The sequence below is a fragment of the Pongo pygmaeus genome, chromosome 10 (assembly GCF_028885625.2).
Source record: "Pongo pygmaeus isolate AG05252 chromosome 10, NHGRI_mPonPyg2-v2.0_pri, whole genome shotgun sequence".
In the NCBI taxonomy this organism is placed as follows: domain Eukaryota; kingdom Metazoa; phylum Chordata; class Mammalia; order Primates; family Hominidae; genus Pongo; species Pongo pygmaeus.
This window is the reverse complement of record NC_072383.2, coordinates 46,981,278-46,993,696: the sequence shown is the minus strand read 5'-3', so window position 1 is coordinate 46,993,696 and position 12,419 is coordinate 46,981,278.

Here is a 12,419-nt window from a genome sequence, read left to right as displayed (position 1 = left end):
CTTTTTCTCGGGCCGCCCGGTACAGCACCGCTCACTCTTCCGTACCGAGGACTTCACACCGCTTTCCCCTTCGCTTCCTTCCCGACCCAAGTTTTGTTCCAAAAGGCAATTTCAGCGTCGCCAACGGCGGGAAACGCTGGGGCCTCCGGACCGCGCGGTCGCTCTGCTTCCTGAGAGTGCGCAGAGGCCGGTGGGGGCGCGGGAAGAATGACCTTGGGAGCTAATAGGGTTCTCTGCCCTGGCGATTTCCGCCCGGCACGCTCCCCAAGTCAGTTCCTCGTCAGTCGGGTTTCTAATCTATCCAGTTGTCAGCATAGCCCCTCTACGCGGCGGTAGTCTGTCCCGCCGCCCTTCGAATCTTTTCTGTTAAATACTCTGTCTTCGACGCCAGACTCCCAACCTTCCTGGTGCTGGAACTAACTAGTATTTGTGCATCTTTCTGCATGCATGAAGCACTTACCTCACTGTCAACTGGTCAGGGGTCTATTAAGAGGGGCCAGAGGGATTTAGACAGTCAGCATTGAAAATATTTATTAGAATCTGGGGCCTTGCGCGGTGGCTCACGTCTGTAATCCCAGCACTTCTGAGAGGCCGAGGGGGGCGGATCACTTGAGGTCAGGAGTTCGAGACCAGCCTGGCTAACAGTGAAACCCCCGTCTCTACTAAAAATACAAAAATTAGCCGGATGTGGTGGTACACGCCTGTAATCTCAGCTACTCGGGAGGCTGAGGCAGGAGAATAACCTGAACCCAGGAGGCAGAGGTTGCAGTGAGCCGGGATTGCACCACTGCACTCCACCCTCCGTCTCAAAATATATATATATATTAGAATTTGTCCTGATCTTACCTTTTGAGGCCAAGCAAAGGGGCTCTGAAAAGGCACCAACAAGCTGAAGAGTGTGTGTCAGTGTATAGCTAGACACCACAGGCACATGTCATTTTGGTTTCCATGTATGTTATTGCTATCACAGTACATGTAACTGAGTGGTATAGTAGAGCTTTGCCAAGCCATCTGATTCTTGTGGTTTTTGACTTTGCTTGAAGTAAGGGCTCAAAAATCCCCTGGAGTCCGATGACCTCTGGTAAATAATGTCTCATCTACTCCAACCATATGATTTACTGATCTAGATAAGCAGAAGACTAAGTCATCCAGCTAGGTAGGGCACTGGACTATATGTTCCTTACTATTGCATCTTCATTCAAAAATTCAAATAGAAGCAAATTATCCAAATGTCTGCTTTCTTTTCATTCACTAAATTGGCACCTACTCAATGATGGTGGGTATTGTTCTAGGTATTTGGACATTTACAAAGAAGAATTAAAAAATATCATTACTCCAAGGAGAGTATCCAGTTGCAAAGGAGGATACAGTTATTAAATAGGCCAACTGCAGCAGCTTATGGCTGTAATCCCAACACTTTGAGAGGCCAAGGTGGGAGGATTGCTTGAGCCCAGGAGTTTGAGACCAGCCTGAGCAACATAACGAGATCCCCCATCTCTACAAAAAATAAATATAAGTTATTAAATGACTATAATAACATAGTGTTGAAGCAGAAAAGTACAAAGTGGTTTAGGAACAGAAAGGAATGAGTGACTAATTCTTCCACAATTCCCCTTCCTTCCCATACAGAGTAGGAACAGGATGATATGACCCTGGTAAATGGAAAACTTCATCATGAGGTGTGGGATGCGAGCCTTGTGTCCTATTCCACAAAGACTGGTTTCGCTCACCAAAAGTCACTCAGTTCAGGAAATGCCTTCATTATAGGGCCTGTTGCTGCTGCAAAGCCAATACAAGTTTTTTGGATGGAAAATAAAGTCCCCATTCTTGGCCAGGTTCGGTGGCTCATGCCTGTAATCCCAAAACTTTGAGAGGCTGAGGTGGATCACTTGAGCCCAGGGGTTTGAGATTAGCCTGGGCAACATAGGGAGACCCTGTCTCTACAAAAAATAAATTAGCTGGCTGAGGTGGCTTGTGCTTGTTGTCCCAGCTGCCCAGGAGGCTGAGGTAGGAGGATTCCTTGAGCCCAGGAGGTCAAGGCTGCAGTGAGCTGTGATCACACCACTGCACTCCAGCCTGGGCAACAGAATGAGACCTTATCAAATAAAAAAACTTCCCATTCTTAATAACGTTGTAGTCTGTTGTGGGGAAGACATGATGCCTCTCCCAAGAGGTTCCCTGATCTAATAGGAGAGACTTTTTTGTTTGTTTTGGAGACAGGGTCTCCCTCTGTTGCCCAGGCTTGAGTATAGTGGCACAATCATAGCTCACTGTAACCTTGAATTCCTGGGTTCAAGGGATCCTCCCCGTCGGCCTCCCGAGTAGCTAGGACTATGGCGCCGGCCTCCACACCCAGCTAATTTTTAAATTTTTTGTAGAGATGGGTGTCTCACCACATTGCCCAGGCTGGTCTTGAACTCCTGGCCTCAAATGACCCTCCCTCCTGGGCTTCCCAAAGCACTGGGATTACAGGCGTGAGCCACCACACCCGAGAGACTTTGTATATGTGGATAGCCTTCTCCAAGAGAAGGGAGGTAGATTAAGGAGCACCCTAGGGTATAAGAGCTGTTAAAACATCACTGGAAATCTAACAAGATGGAGAATATTGTATTTAACAAGTCTCTTCCAAGGGAAAGTTTGGGGTGTGGTTGGAAGGGACATTTTGTTAAGTCCCTGGGGTGGTAGTAGACATGACCTCCTCACAAGGATTTTACTCACAAAATATCTCTCCTCCAAGGAGGGCAGGTTGCTTTAGCATATGGCTTGCTGAGTGGGGTTTGCAAAAGGGGTACTGCAACTCATGACCCACCTTTGCCCTTTCTCCATGTAGCACTCAACCTCTCTAAAGGGACATTGAACAGATGTTTCAAAAATATTTTTTGACCTGGGTTGCAAATATTAATGTTGTTGTTGTTTTTGAGACGGAGTTTTGCTCTCGTCGCCCACGCTGGAGTCCAGTGACCCAATCTCAGCCTACTGCAACGTCCGCCTCCCGGGTGCAAGCAATCGTCCTCTCTCAACATCCCAAGTAGCTGGGATTACAGGCGCCTGCCACCAAGCCCAGCTAATTTTTGTATTTTTAGTAGAGATGGGGTTTATACCATGTTGGCCAGTCTGGTCTCAAACTCCTGACCTTAGATGATCCAACCGCCTCAGCCTCCCAAAGTGCTGAGATTACAGGCTTCACCAGGCCCGGCCTATTTTTGTTCTTTATAATGCACATACATTTTCTACTGTGTATGTTTATTTATGTATTTTTTTTGAGACAGAGTTTCACTCTTGTTGCCCAGGCTGGAGTTCAATGGCATGATCTCAGCGCACCACAACCTCCACCTCCTGGGTTCAAGCGATTCTCCCACCTCAGCCTCCCGAGTAGCTAGGATTACAGGCATGCGCCACCCCGCCCGGCTAATTTTGTATTTTCGGTAGAGACAGGGTTTCTCCATGTTCGTCAGACTGGTCTCGAACTCCCGACCTCAGGTGATCCACCTGCCTCGGCCTCCCAAAGTGCTGGGATTACAGGCATGAGCCACCGCGCCCGGCCTACTGTGTATGTTTTACTTCACAATAAAACATTTATCGTCACCTGCCTTGAAATAATTGCAAATTGTTCAAAGTGCATGTATAAATTATTTTGGAGGAAAATAAATGCTGCAATAAATGCAAAATATAATATTTGTGACCTACTCTGAAGAAAACACAAAAATAACCAAATTTCTGAAATGTTTAGCATAGACGTTAAGGGTTAAAAAAGAAAAAGATCATTTTCAAATGAGATCCATTGGTCTCTGTTCAGCCTTACGAAATTAATTTATCCCAGATTACTTAATGATCAAGTGCCAGAACTAGAATTAGAGAGAAATCATGACATAAGCTTCACCTTGGCAGATATATTCTGCAGGTATTAACCTGACCTAATTTGATATGTTTTCAAATAGATCCTTGACTTCAGAACTTTAATGTTTTTGTTTGGTTTGAGTTGATATTTTGTATCTTAAGTAATTGATTGCCAGATTCCATGTTTTTATTAGGAAGAAAAAGAGGCCAACTATAGCCTGAGATGCACAGAAATTTAACTTATTATCTTGGAGACTTGATAACCAATGACTGTAATTAAACATAATGTTTTAAAGTCTCCATTGACTGAAGCTGCAAGTGACAACAGGCACAAAAACCAGTAGAGAACAGCTCATAAGATTGTACTTTTCCTTTTGCCTATACTAACCCTAGTACCTAAGAATATTCATGTTAGCAGTCCAAAGTGTGCCTCAGAAAATTCGTTTCATGGGATACTAAATAGATGTTATCTGAGAAAACTATTCCATGTCCAAAAAAGTTTGGGAAGCACAGGTTAAAATCAAGTTAAACTGGTTTATTTACTTCCCAGAATATTTAATATGGTACCATGCTTTGTTCATATTGAAGTGAGCAGGCTATATATTGTGCAGCTTTCCCCAAGGAAGCTCTTCCCACTCCCATCCCCACCCCCAAGACTTTTTTGCAGAATTAATGTGTCTTTGAATATCCATTGTATAAAGTTCAATTAAAATGGTTTAATTAGGTCAGATTTCCCATTTTACAGATAACAAAACTGAGGCCCAAAGACAAGGCTAACATACCCAAATGTTCACTTGTGTATCAGATATTTAAAGTTGGGAAAGGCCTTAAACTATCAAAGGTTGAAGTGTTACATCACAAAATTATTGGCAATGCTGGACCCAAAACTCAGATCTGAAACATTCAGTTCAATGTGAGCCTTGCAGGTTCATTAAGACTTGAATTTGATATTTTCTGAATTTGTCCTATGTGTAAGATATGTAACTAATATTGCTGTACTCTAAGTTATTTTATTAAGTTTTTAAATTATCTTTCATTTATAGATTCTGTCACCATTTTTAAAAATTAGTATGCTTCACTTCTGTCAAATGTTTTATACTTCATAAAGCACTCTGTATACATTATCTCATTTGATTGTCTGAACCTTGTGTGGTGCAGGCATCATTGTCCTCATGTAACAAATGAGGAAACTGAAGCTCAAAATTTTTCAATAATTTACCTAGGTTGCACATTTAATAAATGTCCTGCTATTTACATTAGGAGAAGACACAGTCACTTGCCCTCAAGCAGCTTTGGTATAGTTAAGAAGAGAAGACTTGCAAACATGAGACAGAGAACAATTTATATGGCAACATGCGAGAAACTTATTGATAGAACAGTACAAACTAGATGGGAATACAGAAGGAATTCAAAGGGCAAAGATTACTAGAGGTGGAATTAATCAGCGAAGGCATCATTTAGGGATAAACCTTAAGCTAGGTCATAAAAGAAGTGTAAAGATTTGTATTAGCAGGGCTAGGCGTGGTGGTTAATGCCTGTAATCCCAGCACTTTGGGAGGCCGAGGCCGGTGGGTCACCTGAGGTCAGGAGTTCGAGACCAGCCTGGCCAACATGATGAAATCCTGTCTTTGCTAAAAATACAAATATATTAGCCTGGCGTGGTGGCAGGCGCCTATAATCCCAGCTACTCGTGAGGCTGAGGCACAAGAATCACTTGAACCCGGGAGGCGGAGGCTGCAGTGAGCCAAGATCATACCACTGCACTCCAGCCTGGGCAAGAGTGAAACTCCATCTCAAAAAAAAAAAAAAAAAGATTTAGCAGAGAGGAAAAATAATTATAGGAAAGAAGAAGAACATCAACCAAAGGCAGAAATATCGAAACAAGAAACACATTGTTGGAGAAGAATTAGAGCCTGAAGGGAGATGGGTCTGAAATGATCAGTCATCTTGGCTGTGCAAGAAAAGTCAACTGCTAAGACGAAGTGAGTTTGCAGGCACTGAATATCAAATTTACTGAATATCAAACGTACACTCTCTTCTGTGGTTCATGGGAGGGAAAGGGAGGAAAAAGCAAGACAAACCACGTCTAAAGTGGGTAAGGATATGGAATAAGGGGTGGGGGAGTAAAACAAGCCTCAATGGCCCTCAGATCTGTGACTGGGAAACACCTGAACCAAAGACGTTTTATGTCCCACAACCCCTTCCCATTCTTTTTTTTTTTTGAGACAGAGTCTTGCATTGTCACCCAGGCTGGAGTGCAGTGGCGCGATCTCAGCTCACGGCAACCTCCACCTCCTGGGTTCAAGAGATTCTCCTGCCTCAGCCTCCCGAGTAGCTGGGACTACAGGTGCGCCACCATGCCCAGCTAATTTTTTTGAAGTTTTAGTAGAGACGGGGTTTCACATGTTGGCCAGGATGGTCTCGATCTCTTGACCTCGTGATCCACCCGCTTCGGCCTCCCAAAGTGCTGGGATTACAGGCGTGAGTCACCGGCACCAAGCCCCATTCCTTTTTTTTTTTTTTTTTAAGAGACAGGGTTCTCTGTTGCCCAGGTTGGAGTGCAGTGGTGGGATCATTGCTCACTGCAGCCTCCAGCTCCCAGGCTCAACTGGTCCTCTCACTGCAGCCTTCCCAGTGGCTTGGACTACAGGTGTGAGCTACCAGGCCTGGCTAATTTTTTTTTTTTATAGAGATAGTGTCTCCCTATGTTGCCCAGGCTGGTCTCAAACTCAAGCAATCCTCCCCACTGGGTTCAAGTGATCCTCCTGCCTCAGCCTCTCAAAGTGCTAGGATTATAGGCATCAGCCACTATGCCTGGTCTTTTTTTTTTCCCACTCAAGACAGATTAATAAATTTATTATTTATTTATTTGAAGCAGGGCCTTGCTCTGTTGCCTAGGTTGGAGTACAGTGGCAGAATCATAATTCACTGTAGCCTCAAACTCCCGGACTCAAGTGATCCCCCTGCCTCCGCCCATCATCACACCCAGCTCCCGTTCCTTTTCTGGTACTAATTCACCTGAAAGGTGCCTGAGCCATTGATGCTAGGAAAAATGCCCTTTTAGGTGTTGCTTGCAAAGCCAGGCTCACATGCTGACTCAATCACTGCCCAGTAGAAGATGTTCCCCACAACCTTTCTCAACCCAGAATTGGGACTGAGGTCTGGCACAGAATGGGTTAAAAGATTCCCTTCTGGGCTGGGAATGGTGGCCTGTAATCCCCCAACACTTTGGGAGGGCAAGGCGGGCAGATCACCTGAGGTTGGGAGTTCGAGACCAGCCTGACCAAGATGGAGAAACCCTGTCTCTACTAAAAATGCAAAATTAGCTGGGTGTGGTGGTGCATGCCTGTAATCCCAGCTACTCAGGAGGCTGAGGCAGGAGAATTGCTTGAACCCGGGAGGCGGAGATTGTGGTGAGCCGAGATGGTGCCATTGCACTCCAGCCTGGGCAACAAGAGCAAAACTCCGTCTCAAAAAAAAAGATTCCCTTCCAAGTTTCCCATACAGGGCACTGTTTTACTGCTTTATTCTGTTGAAACTTGTCAGTGAGGTTTAAACCCAGAAAGTCCAACATCCTTGCTTAGAGTCATAATAGTTTGCAAATAACCAGATGGACTATGGAAAGGGTGAATGAGACGTGGGGAAAAAGAAGAATGAGAAAGAAAAGAGAGAACAAATTATTGAAATGAAGTATCTTTAGCTGGAACCCTACATAAATTTTTTACTTTATTGCTCAAAACTCATCTTAGCAAAAACAAAACAAAACAGTTGAACAACTTTCAATCCCTTGAGATGACTAACAGAAAGACTGCAGGGAACATGAAGCAAAAGAAAAAAAATTTTAAATCACCTTCTCAAGGTGTGAACTTCAGAAGCCAAAGCACTGGCATGAGATGTGTGTTCAAAGTTCTAACATGAAATAGACAGCTCTAGATTCCCCTAGGAGATTAAATGACAACTGAAAAGCATGCTTCAGTTGGAGCTTGCCTTGAATAACACCCCAAATCCAACTTCACAGTTGCTTGCTCCTTCTCAGAAAAAGGAGAGGACTGAACTCTGGTAATGAACCTGCTATGGAGGTGCCACTACCACATTTTTTTTTAAGTGAAGGGGAGAGCCGAGGGACATATTTTACCCTGTGACAGCCTTGCAGCGCCATCTGCAGTTCCTAGCTAAGACTACAACAAACCACACCTCTCCAAGCTTGTTAGGACCACCCTACTGTTCAAGAGAAAAGAAAACTAAGACATAGAGTACTAAAGTCATTGAGTCCTCAAAAGCCTCCTGGGTCCTAGAGTAGATGCAAACATAGCTCTAAGACACAGTGCCTAGGAAAAGATCTAAGGGCCTCAGTTGACTATAAACTCAATGAGTCACACTTACATAGCAACCAAAAAAAGCTAATAAATTTTTAGGCTGCTGGATTTAAAGGATGATATATTGTTCAGACCTTGAGAGCGTAATAGCCCCACAGTACCCCGTTCTGTCTGAACACATCTCAGAATTGCTTGTAGTTCTGGGCACCACAATTTAAGAGCAATATTGACAAGAGCTATAAAAAATGTTCATACCCTTTGACCCAGTAATCCCACCCATGGGAATTTATTCTAAGGAAATAATTCAAGAGAAGAGATGAATTAGAGGCATGAAGATATTGATGCCACATTATTTACAACAACATTACATAAATGTTTCTCAAAAAGGGAATATTATACAGCTTTAAGATATAATGGTGTGTTATTAAAAAATAAAATAAATGTAATGATAATGCATGCTTCAACATATTTGAATCTTTTTTTTTCTTTTCTTTTCTTTTTTGAGAGTCTCATTCTGTCACCCAGGCTGGAGTGCGGTGGCGCAATCTCAGCTCACTGCAACCTCCTCCGCCTCCCAGGTTCAAACGATACTCCTGCCTCAGCCTCCTGAGTAGCTGGGACTACAGATGCATGCCACCACACCCAGCTGATTTTTGTATTTTTAGTAGAGAAAGGGTTTCACCATGTTGGTCAGGCTGGTCTCAAACTCCTGACCTCGTGATCCGCCCACCTCGGCTACCCAAACTGCTGGGATTACAGGCATGAGCCACCACACCCGGCCCATATTTGAATCTTGGAAACATTATGTTCAATGAAAGAAGCCAGACACACACAAAGGACAACATATTGTGTGATGCCATTTAAATAAAATGTCCAGGATAGGCAAATCTAGAGACAGAAAGAAGATCAGTGATTGCAGAGGCTAGGAGGAGGAGGAAACGGAGAGTGATTGCTAATGAGTATGGAGTTTCTTTTTGGGGTGGTAAAACATTCTGGAATTAAATAGAGGTGATGATTATACAACCTTGTGAATCTATCAGAAACCACTGAATTGTACACTTTTAAAGGGTGAAGTTATGCTATATGAATTAGATCTCAAATATATATAATAACAAAGTATAGTAATATTTTAAAAGCTTATTGAATCACAAGCATTTTTATATTTTACTGTAAAAACATCATTATCAGGGAGTGGGGAAAAGTACAAAATTATGTCCCTGATATGAATCAACCATGTAAAATGATGTACATTTATGAACGAGGACTAGAAGTGAACATGAATAATTGAAAAACAGTGTGATGCAAGTGAATTTTTGGAGGGTGAGATGGTCATTATATTGTTCTTCGAGCAATTAAATATTTTATTTTCTTCCCAAAACAATGTCCACAAGGGGGCAGACACAAGATGACAAATCAAACCATTTAATACAAGCCTCAGCTGAAAAGCTAAGAACTCCAGAATGCAGGCTGAAAGCAAGCTTAAAGGTCATCTAGGCTGGGGTCAGTAGTTCATGCCTGTAATCCCAACACTTTGGGAGGCCAAGGTGAGAGGATCGCTTGAGCCCAGGAGGTAAAGGCTGCAGTGAGCTATGACTGTGCAACAAAGCAGATTCCGTCTCCAAAAAAAAAAAAAATCATCTACGTCATCTAAGTCCATCTCCCTCACCTGACAAGAAAGAAACGGAGGCCCTAGTGGAAAAGTGGCTCACCCAAAGTCACCAGTATGGTCAATGCAAGAGGTAGAAGTAGAGACCCATCTCTTCACCTCTTCATCCCTCCTCACTCGGACTACAGTGCCTCCTCCTTAAACGAGGTGACGGTAAATGCGGCAAATGGAAGATTTAGAGAGATAGGAGATGAAGGGCAGAATCTCATCAAGAAATGGTTTTTGGTTTTTTGTTTTTGTTCTTTGTAGCAAGAGATGGCAGGTCCAGAAAGACATTACAAGGAAGCAAATTTAGGAAACAATTTAGGGAACAATTAAGGATGTCTGAAAGGTGAGACAGGTAGAAGATTTCCAATTCAAGCAAAACCCAAAATGGTCATCTCTAAGGCAAGCTTTTCCCAAGATTCTGTACTGTATAGTTGCTTGGGATACAGGCCTTCTCAATTCCCTTCCAACTCTTCAAAGTATCTATGAATTTTTGATCTGTGCAAATGGGAGAATATGAAATCACTGGATTTCGTTAAATCAACTAAGGTAGAAAATAAAGAAGACTCACTTGTTAATGTCTTAGATTTCCTATTATTTTACTAAATGTCCTTTTTTTAAGACCGTATTTTGGGTTTTGTTTTAATTTCATTTACTTATTTGTTTTTATTTTGTTTATTTATTTATTTATTTCAGACCGTGTCTCACTCTGTTGCCCAGGCTGGAGTGCAGGGGTGCAATCACGACTCACTCATAATTGACCTTCTGGGCAGCCACCTTTTCTTTTTTCTTTTTTTTTTTTTTTTCCCGAGATGGAATCTCACTCTGTTGCCCAGGCTGGAGTGCAGAGGCACCATCTTGGCTCACTGTAACCTCCGCCCCCTGGGTTCAAGTGATTCTCCCCACTCAGCCTCCAGAGTAGTTGGGACTACAGGCGTCTGCCACCATGCCCGGCTCATTTTTGTATTTTTTGTGTTTTTTATTTTTTGAAATGGAGTCTCACTCTGTCACCCAGGCTGGTGTGTAGTGGCGTGGTCTCAGCTCACTGCAACCTCCACCTCCTGGGTTCAAGTGATTATCCTGCCTCAGCCTCCTGAGTAGCTGGGATTACAGGCATGTGCCACCACGCCCGGCTAATTTTTTGTATTTTTAGTAGAGAAAGGGTTTCACCATATTGGCCAGGCTGGTCTCAAACTCCTGACCTTAGGTGATCCACCCACCTCAGCCTCCCAGAGTGCTGAGATTACAGGTGTGAGCCACCACGCCTGGCCACAGCAACCCTTTTAAAGTAGATACTTGGCTCATACCTGTAATCCCCGCACTTTGGTAGGCCAAAGAGGAGGGTAGGTTGAAACTAGAAGTTAGAGACCAAGTTGGGCAACATGGCAAGATCCCATCTCTACAAAAAAAAAAAAAAGAAAAGCCAGGTATGGTGGTGCCTGTCTGTAGTCCCAGCTACTTGGGAGGTTGAGGCAGGAGGATCACTTGGGCCCAGGAGTTCCAGGCTACAGTGAGCTGTGATCACCCCACTAAACTCCAGCTTGGGCAACAAAGCAAGACCCTGTCTCAATAAATAAATAAATGAAAAAAAAATTTTTTTTTGAGACAGAGTCTTGCCCTGCCACTCAGGCTGGAGTGCAGTGGTGCGATCTCAGCTCACTACCTCATCTCTGCCTCCCGGGTTCAAGTGATTCTCCTGCCTCAGCCTCCTGAGTACTTGGGATTACGGTCATGAACCGCCATACCTGGCTAATTTTTGTATTTTCAGTAGAGATGGGTTTTCACCATGTTGGCCAAGCTGGTCTCAAACTCCTGACCTCAGGTGATCCGCCTGCCTTGGCCTCCCAAAATGCTAGGATTACAAGCGTGAGCCACTGCGCCCGGCCAAAAAAATTTTTTTGAATAAAGTAGATGCTATTATCTCAATTTTAAAGGAAACAAAGATTCTAAGAGGCTGAAGAAATAAAAAATACGACAACTAGAAAATAATGCAACCTGATTCAAATCCTACTGTTGGTTCTTCTGACTCTAAAACTCATGCTCAAGGATGAAAGACAAGTCATAGGCGAGGGAAAAGTATCTACAACACATATTATGAGGGTTAAGGTTTCTAACATGCAAGCATTCCACCAAACTAGATTTGAGAGCAACAAATAGGAACACAACTTTAGAATAAATAGAGAATATGACGAAGCAATTCACTGAAGAGAAAATCCAAATGCCCAATAAAGATGTGAAGAGATGCTGAACTTCATTAGGAGTCAGGGAAATGCAAATTAAAGTAATTAGATACTATTTCTCACGATTATCTTGACAAAAGTTTACAAGAGTGGTAACATTCCAGGCCAGTTACAAAGAAAATGCCAGTTTCTTGCACTTGGTGAAAGTCTAAACTGTTAAAATGTTTTTCAGAAGAAATCTGATACAATATCAACCAAATACATTTGTTTGAGGCAGGGTCTTGCTGTGTTGCCCAGGATGGAGTGTAGTGATACCATCATAGCTCACTGTAGCCTCAATCTCCCTGGATCAAGCAATCTTTCCACCTCAGCCTCCCAACTAGCTGGGACTATTGGCACATGCCACCACACCTAGCTAATTTTGTGTTTGTTTGT